Source organism: Hemitrygon akajei, unplaced genomic scaffold (assembly GCF_048418815.1).
Source record: "Hemitrygon akajei unplaced genomic scaffold, sHemAka1.3 Scf000197, whole genome shotgun sequence".
NCBI lineage: Eukaryota > Metazoa > Chordata > Chondrichthyes > Myliobatiformes > Dasyatidae > Hemitrygon > Hemitrygon akajei.
In genome coordinates, this window is record NW_027332082.1 from 207451 (window position 1) to 216569 (window position 9119).

Consider the following 9119-nt stretch of genomic DNA (forward strand, 5'->3'; position numbering starts at 1 on the left):
TCTATTAGCGTTTTTTGAGGGAGTTACCAGGAAAGTGGATGAAGGGAAGGCAGTGGATGTTGTCTACATGGACTTCAGTAAGGCTTTTGACAAGATCCCACATGGGAGGTTAGTTAGGAAGATTCATTTGCTAGGTATACATGGAGAGATAGTATATCGGATTAGACATTGGCGCAATGGAAGAAGTCAGAGAGTGGTAGTGGAGGATTGATACGCTGAATTGAGGCCTGTGACTAGTGGTGTGCCACAGGGATCAATGCTGGGTCCATGGTTCTTTTCCATCCATATCAATGATCTGGATGATAATGTGGCAAATTGGATCAGCAAATTTGCTGATGATACAAAGATTGGAGGTGTAGTTGACAGTGAGGAAGGTTTTCAAAGATTGCAGAGGGTTGCAGGAATTGGCTGCAAAAATGGCAGATGGAGTTTAATGCGGACACGTGTGAGGTATTGCACTTCGGAAGGTCAAACCAAGGTAGAACATACAAGGTAAATGGTAGGATACTGAGGAGTGCAGTAGAACAGAGGGATCTGAAAGTATAGATTCATAATTCCCTAAAAGTTGCGTCACAAGTAGATAGGGTTGTAAAGAGAGCTTCTGGTACATTGGCCTTTATGAATCAAAGTATTGAGTATAAGAGTTGGAATGTAATGGTGAGGTTGTATACGACATTGGTGAGACCGAATTTGGAGTATTGTGTGCAGTTTTGGTGACCTAATTACAGGAAGGATACTATAAGGTTGAAAGAGTGCAGAGAACTTTTACAAGGATGTTGCCGGGACTTGAGAAACTGAGTTACAGAGAAAGATTGAATAGGTTAGGATTTTATTCCCTGGAGCGTAGGAGAATGAGGGTTGATTTGATAGAGGAGTATAAAAGTATAAAATTATGGTGGGTATAGATAGAGTGAATGCAAGCAGGCTTTTTCCACTGAGGCTAGGGGAGAAAAAAAAAACAGAGAAGTTTAAAGGGAACATGGCGGGGAGGGGGGGGGGGGGCTCTTCACACAGAGACTGCTGGGAGTGTGGAATGAGCTGCCAGATGAAGTGGTGAATGCAGGTTCACTTTTAACATTTAAGAAAAACTTGGGACAGGTATATGGATGTGAGGGGTATGGAGGGATAAGGTCCAGGTGCAGGTGAGTGGGACTAGGCAGAAAAATGATTCGGTACAGCCAAGAAAGGCCAAAAGGCCTGTTTCTGTGTTGTAGTGTTCTTTGGTTCTACGGATCTAGCCATCCAGGAGTATATTAAAAAGACCCTATCGTTTCCACCTCCATCAGCGCCATCGACAGCCCATTCCACGCACACCATTTTCGTAAAAAAAACTACCCCGACATCTCCTCTGTACCCACTTACAAGCTCCTTAAAACTATGCCCTCTCGTGCTAGCCATTTCAGCCCTGCGAAAAAGCCTCTAACTATCCACTCGATCAATGCCTCTCATTATCTTGTATCCCTCTATCAGGTCACCTCTCCTCCTCGGTCGCTCCAAGGAGAAAAGGCGGAGTTCACTCAACCAATTCTCATAAGGCCTGCTCTCCAATCCAGGCAACATCCTTGTAAATCTCCTCTGCACCATTTCTAGGGTTTCCACATCCTTCCTGTAGTGAGGCGACCAGAATTGAAAACAGTACTCCAAGTGGGGTCTGACCAGGGTCCTATATGGCTGCAACATTGCCTCTCGGCTCTTAAACTGAATCCCATGACTGATGAAAGCTTCTTAACCACAGAGTCAACCTGCGTAACTGCTCTGAGTGCCTTATGGACTCGGACCCCAGGATGCTGCTGATCCTCATATACAAAGACCATTAACGAGGATCTGGAACCCAGAAATATCCCAGTTACAAACGGCACTTGCCATTTCAGTATTGTTGATGTATGTATAGTATGGGATGAGGTGGAGAGCGCGGGGTGTGACGGGAGGGAAGGAGAGAGAGAGAGAGAGGGAGGAAGGGAGAGGGGAACAGGGGTGTGTTGAGAGAGAGTGAGAGAGAGAGCGAAGAGGGGGAACGCTTAGGACGAGCGGTGCATTTAGAGGGTGAGAGAGAGGAGAAGACAGTGTGGGATACGGATGCCAACAGGGAGATTGCTTGGGAGAGCGAGGGGGAGAGGGTAGGACATTGGGAAAGAGATAGCGAGGGAGAGGGTTAAAAATGGAGGAGGTTACAGACAGGCAGAGGTGAGAAAGACGAGTTTGAGTGAGTTGAGAGGGTGCATGAGAGAGAAGGAGATGGAGAGGGGAAGACAGAGGGTGACTGAGATTGGGAGTGGGATGACAAGTGATAGGGGTAGAGACAGGGATTGTGGGATAGGAGAGAGAATGGAAGAGTAAGAGAAACAGATGGACAGAGGGGAGAGAGTGTGAGAGAAATTAAAACAGGCATGAGAGAGTGAAGAGATGAAGAGAGACGAGAGAAGAGTACGATTTGTTAATAGAGGAGTAGAGACATTGGTGAGAGCAGAAAGCGAGGAAAGGGTGATAGAGAGGGGCGATGATAAGGAAGGGGTGAGGGAGAGGCGAGACGGTGAGGGCGAGAGGGAGAAAAAGTAAGGGCTGGGGTAGAGGGCTGGATGATGAAGGGGGACTGGGAGGAGGGAGTGGTGAGGGAGAGGTGGTAAGTAGCCAGGGGAGAGAGAGAAAGGCGAGGAGATAGTGTGTCTGATTAGAATTGTTAGACTAAATATTTATTCAGTCCGCAGTTGCAGGGTCGTTAATCACATATGTTCTCATGTCACCGAACAAATCCACCATGCAATTACGTTTCCAAGCCGGGAGTTTTACCGCGTACGGTTCGGGTCTCCATTTCCGACAGCGGGGAGTTTGACCGAGTACGGTTCCGGTCTCAATTTCCGACAGCGGGGAGTTTGACCCCGTACGGTTCTGGTCTCCATTTCCGACAGTGGGAAGTTTGACCGGGTACGGATCAGGTCTCCATTTCGGACAGCGGGGAGTTTGACCGCGAACGGTTCGGGTCTCCATTTCCGACAGCGGGGAGTTTGACCGCGTACGGTTCCGGTCTCCATTTCCGACAGCGGGGAGTTTGACCGGGTAAGGTTCTGGTCTCCATTTCGGACATCGGGGAGTTTTACCACGTACGGTTCTGGTCTCCAGTTCAGACAGCGGGGAGTTTGACCATGTCGTGTTCGGGTCTCCATTTCGGACAGCGGGGAGTTTGACCGCGTACGGTTCGGGTCTTCATTTCGAACAGCGGGGAGTTTGACCACGTACGGTTCAGGTCTCCATTTCCGACAGCGGGGAGTTTGACCACGTCGTGTTCGGGTCTCCATTTCGGATAGCGGGGAGTTCGACCATGTACGGTTCCGGTCCCCATTTCGGACAGCGGGGAGTTTGACCGCATAAGGAGACCTACTGCAATTCGCAGGACGATGTCAACCGCAGCTAATGCCGGGGTGTTTCCTGTTCAGATGACGTGAGAAAGGTGTTGATCTCAGGTTTGTGTAAATCAAGGGCTGGTTGCAGTGGGAAAGGGCTGGGCCCGAGCCGGACAGCTGGAGGCTCCGGGCTCTCCAGTCTTGCATACCTGGTTTTTAGTTTTGCACTGAGTCGAGATTGTGGGATCAGTTTGCTCTGATTCCCCAAGCTGGGAGGGTGGACGTGGGTGAAGGGGACCTCTCTATGTGTCGGTGTGGGGTGAATGGTCAGAAGGGTGTGGGGCAACTGGGGGGATGGAGGGTGGTTGGGGTACTGTGGGTGATCGGAAGTAACATGACATGGGTGGGTGGGAAAGGGGTAAATTACGTTGTCAACGAGGGTGGATCTGGTCCATTGAATCAGACAGCTCAGCTCACGTGTCCTTTCAGGAGGCCACAATTCTGTCTTCATCTTAATTACTGACTAATCTTCCTGTTAACATTGAGTTTGTTACAGAGCCCCAGGGTCTGCAAACAGATGATTGGTAGGAGGCAGAGGGTGAGAGGCTGTTTCATGAACTCGAGTCCCGAACTTAGTGACGTTCCCTGGGGTTATGCCCATTGCTACTCGTCATCTAGGTCAATAATTTAATTGAGAAAGTATAGGGTATGGGTAGAGAGTTTGCAGCAAGTTCAAACAATTGCTCTTTTTGAAAGACAGTCAGTATAAACACTCTCCTCTCTTTCCCTCTCCCCACTCAGAACTGACCAAAAGTTACTTCAGGAGATGCAAGATCTAGAACTGAGTAAACACTGTGAGTGAGAGGGACTGGTTTTAAACGACTGTGCTGCTCGAAGCATATTACCCGACCTGGAGTGATTGGAACTGGGTCTGACAGAGGCATAACTGTTACTTCTGGGCACATTCAGTCTCACTCCAACTATTTCCTACCTTCCTTTGTACAGGTATGTAATGTCTAAAGGACCAGTATTTGAGTAAATGAGACTCACCAAACTTTGTCCTAACTAAATCCTGGTATCTCCGAGTCAGATGGGTCCTCTCCAGTTCATTCTCTCAATCCCCGGGCTGGTACACTTGTTGCTGTCCCCTCGTCTTCAGCTGTGGTTTGCTTCCAGTTGGGTTTTTCTTCCAATAAATCTTTCACCGCAGGTCTAACTTTAACATGAAAGATAATGAAGTACATTATCAATAAAAAGGAGGACCAAACTTTTCTACTAAATGTTACTAAAAACATTTAAACTTTGAAGGCAGATGTAATGATCTCAGTGAACAACCTTTTATTGAAACCTCACACATCACAGAACGATATGGGATAAGAAGGAGCCATCATACAGTCCTGGTAAGACATAAGACACAGGAACAGAATTAGGTGATTCGATCCATCTGGTCTTCCCCACCACTCAAACATGTCTGAGATTGATTCCAACACCATATTCCTGCCTTCCTCCTGCAACCCTGAAGTGACTTAGCAATCATGAATATGTAATCTTGTCATAAATACACTCAATGGCACCATCAACCTACCTCTGCGGCAACAGATTCTACAGATCAGACAGCTTTTGGCCATTTTTGTTCTCATCTCAATTTTAAACAGAAGCATTTTTATTCTGAGATTGTGCTGTAAGATTACAGACACTCCGTCTGATGGAAACATCCTCTCCATGACCACTGTATCCAGGCTTTTCAGCATTCAGTAGGTTTACTTACCACACTTCCCCCCACCACCACCCCCTTCGACCCTCTGAACTCCATTGAGCACAGGTCCAGAACCATCAAATGCTCCTCATACATAAAGCCAATTATTCCTGTGATTATTCTTGTAAACCTTCTTAGCAATAACTGCACTGAACACATTTCCTGGAATAACAGACAAATTGGTACCAGGATAATTCGCAGGGAAAAGTTGTGCTTTCTTTAATGTTCTACTATCACAGATGAGTCATTTCCATTCCCAGGTTAAAACAGGTCCATTTCAGGAAATATAAACCAGTCCAGGGTGAATGTAATAAAAAGAAACTGGAATTACCAGAAACTCTAAGCAGGTAAGGAACACCTGGGGGGAGAGGAACAAACTTTACAATTCAGTTTAATAATGTTTTGTCAGAATGACTTCAAACGTTTACAGTTTTTAGTGCAGATCTCCAGCAACGTGAGATTCTGCCTGATTTCCACCGAGTGACAGACAGGTGACAGTGGGGGGGGGGGGGGGGGCGGGAATTTCCAAACACAGTTTGAACACCAAAACTCACGAGTCTATTTCTATTGGTGTAAACACAGATCAACACATTTACTCATAGCCTCTCCCTGTGAGGATGGACTGGTAACCCATCTTCTCCTCAGTAGCAGTCTTTGCTTCCAAAGGAACTCCAGAAAAAAAAACCATCTGATCCCAGACCAGGAATACTCTCTCAACACCTCTAAAGTCCAAGCAGCTCGATTCCTGCGTCCTTTTTACCTGGATCAAAAACTGTGATATCCACTTCCCAACCTCACAGGGTCAAACAGCTGAACCTGTCATTTAACAACCCTGAGAGTCTCACACATCGTCCCCCACCCATCTCACAATCCCGGATTTCCCCACAACCAATGTCCAGCTGCTCGAAATTTCTGCTTTATTGCAGAAAGACGACTATCCAGCCCCATCTGTAGAAGCACAATCCAATGTCAAAGCTAAATCATCCACAGTTCCATATGGCTGGAACGCTGATCACAGGATTATAGCCCAAGTACCAACTCTCCCAGTACTCTTTGATGCCAGTAAAATGCTGCAGTGTGTCAGCCCGTCACTGTTCATAAACTAGCACCTCCACACCAATACACAACAGAACTGGGACCTGATGACCCTCCGGCATTCCAGCTAACAATAACCGATTCTGGAAATGACTCAGCGAGGCCGAAGGTACAAAAGAACACTTCACAATGAAGACAAGGGTTGGAGGAAAGTTTGCTGATATATAACATTGAGGAGGTGGGATACAAGGCGGACTGAGGATGATCCAGATGGTTGATGTACATCACTGAAGCAGGGTTGGGGGGTGTAAGGAGACTGGACAGAGGTTGAACAAGATGAGCAGATGGAACCAGGTGGCAGAAGGGATCAAGGACGATCACTGATGTTCCTCCAGCAACACATAGGTACTGAATGAATAGTGCATACTATTGTACAAAAGATTCTAAAATGACAGAATTAGCAAAAATAACAAGAACTTTGCCAGATATACTTTGACCCTCACCAAAATTTTATCAACATGCCATAGAAATCTTCCCATCCGGACACTTCACGCTTTGCATGGTAACTCAACTCTGCTCCACCACTCAACCATGGCTGATATTTATTTCAACACCATATTCCCTCCTTTACCATTTCGTAACGTTTAAGCTAAAATTGTAATGGCTGCCTTTACACTTCCTTGTGCTGCATTCAACAAATTCTCTGGTATTTCCTGGTAACAAAAACAAAATTCAGAAATAACTCAGTAAGTCAAAATACTTCACAATGAAGACAACGGTAGGAGAAAGATTGTTGATGAATAATCATTGGTGGGATACAGGCCGGACAGAGGTTGAACAAGATGGTTGATATTTCTCATTGAGATGATGAGATACAGGCTGGACAGAGGTTGAACAAGATGGTTGATATTTCTCATTGAGTTGGTGAGATACAGGCTGGACAGAGGTTGAACAAGATGGTTGATATTTCTCATTGAGGTGGTGGGATACAGGCCGGGCAGAGGTTGAACCAGATCGGCAGGGGATGAGCAAATGGAGCCAGATGGGAGAATGGGATGAAGGGCGATCTCTGATGTTCCTGCCGCAATACACAGACCCTGAAATAATAGTACGCACTAGTAGATAACAGATTCCAATATAACAAATCAAAAAACAAACAATAAGAACTTTGGTATATGTCCTTTTCTACTCTACACACTTTTTCAATGCACAGCAGAAAGTATTCCATCCCGATTCTTCATATATTCGTATGGCTACTGCTCTTCCTTTAACTGAATAAAATAGCGGAGAACTGTGGACACAGCTGAGCACATCATAGATACCAACCTCCCCTCCGTGGACTCTGTCTACACTTCTCACTACCACAGTAAAGCAAACAACATAATGAAAGATCCTCACAACCTTGGACATTCTCATTTCTAATGCCCCATAGGGGCGAAGAGAAAATAAAACAGAAACATTCCACCAGGCACAAGGACGGTGTCCATTCTGCTGTTAGAAGCGAACAGCGTGATGAGTGGACTCGTGACCTCACAGTCTAAATCGATGTGACCTTGCAGCACACATCTACCTGCACTGCACTTTCTCTGTAACCAGAATGATTTATTTTACCTCAATGTACCACTGCAATGTATTGATCTGTGCGGAGAATACCGGAGACACGATCTTCACTCTACCTCTGTACATGGAAAACAAAACAAAGATTCCCCATTTCAATCGTGTGGAAATATTAGACAGCCTGGGTTGCTTCTTTGGAAATTCCGGAGGGAGTGTGCACAATTCAGAGAAACTCAGGTAAATGAAAAAAATACTTAATTCTTGCATTAATAGGGCCAGATATCGGGAAACGCTGTCAGTATTTTGACAAGTCGTAGTCATGGAAAGAAGACGGATGTAAACTTCCCAGCCCCCCGGGAGGACGTGAGAGATCTGGATCTCACTGTCCTGTCTGAACGGGGAAAGATGGAACTACTCATACACATGGAGGAGTCTCCCGAGGGTGTGATTACTCTGTTTAACCCTCGAGTCTGCAAGAACAAAACAGGCCGAACGGCCGCTTCCAGCGAGCTGGAAATATGTAAAGCAATTATCGACCCCAGGCGTCGATCCAGGTGAAGTTTGGATCCGATACCGGGCAGGGTGATGGAGGTAAAGTTCCCCAGGTACATCTTAATGGATGGGTTCAGTCTCGGCATCAACACCTCATCCCGCTCCTGGGACCAGAACACGGGGGGCTGAGCGGCGGCTCATCTCAGTCGGTTCCGTGTGAAGGTCCCATAACCCGGACCGACCACGACAGGTTGTGTCCAGGAAGTCGGACGAGGCCGCCAGTTCAGGGAAGTTAACGGGACTCTCTGCCCAACATCAGGTTTCCCTCCCCCGGGATCGGCTTCAGTATTCACCGATGTGAAATTGTCAGTTGCGTTCAACCCCTAGTGACCGGCCTCAATACTCACCGATGAGAACTTGATCAATTTGTCCCACAGACAGCGATCGTTCCTCCGGCTCCCAGCAGACGATCCGCTTCAACAGAGAACGGAACGAAAACCCCGCCCATCCGGAAACTGTGAAACGGGGGCGGGGCCTCGGAAGCGAAAACCTGAGATACTGCAGATCTGCGTCTGAAATGGGAGCGAGAAACTGGATCACGTGACGGGTGGAGGGTCTCCCACCTGAACCGGTGACTCTGCTCCTCGCCCCTCACACGCTGCCCGAACTACCTGCCGCATCTTACACCAGCTACATTTTTGATTTTTCCTGCTGTACCTTCCCGTCCCCATCTCTCCATCCCCCGGTTCTCAGAGTTACGGGTTTGATTCACATCCCGGTCCGATCCACAATTCCCAGCCGATTTGTGCAGGTTTCATTGAAGTCGCTTCTATTTTTATAAACACTAATTCCTAATCACATTCCTCCGGGGCCTCACTGGACAGGAACACGGAAACATCAAGTGAGAAACAGCAGCACCAACACCGTCAGCAAGATGACGG

At 47.0% G+C, this 9119-nt stretch overlaps 1 long non-coding RNA gene across 1 annotated transcript; it reads right to left on the minus strand.

Moving 5' to 3' along the window:
* Window positions 1–4402: 4402 nt before the first annotated feature.
* LOC140724360 (uncharacterized) lies at window positions 4403–8650 on the minus strand. The gene is made up of 3 exons (XR_012098110.1): window positions 8586–8650; window positions 4674–4735; window positions 4403–4554 (listed from the first exon to the last, which is right to left on the minus strand). It is a non-coding gene; the product is annotated as an uncharacterized lncRNA (long non-coding RNA).
* Between the last annotated feature and the right edge of the window lie 469 nt (window positions 8651–9119).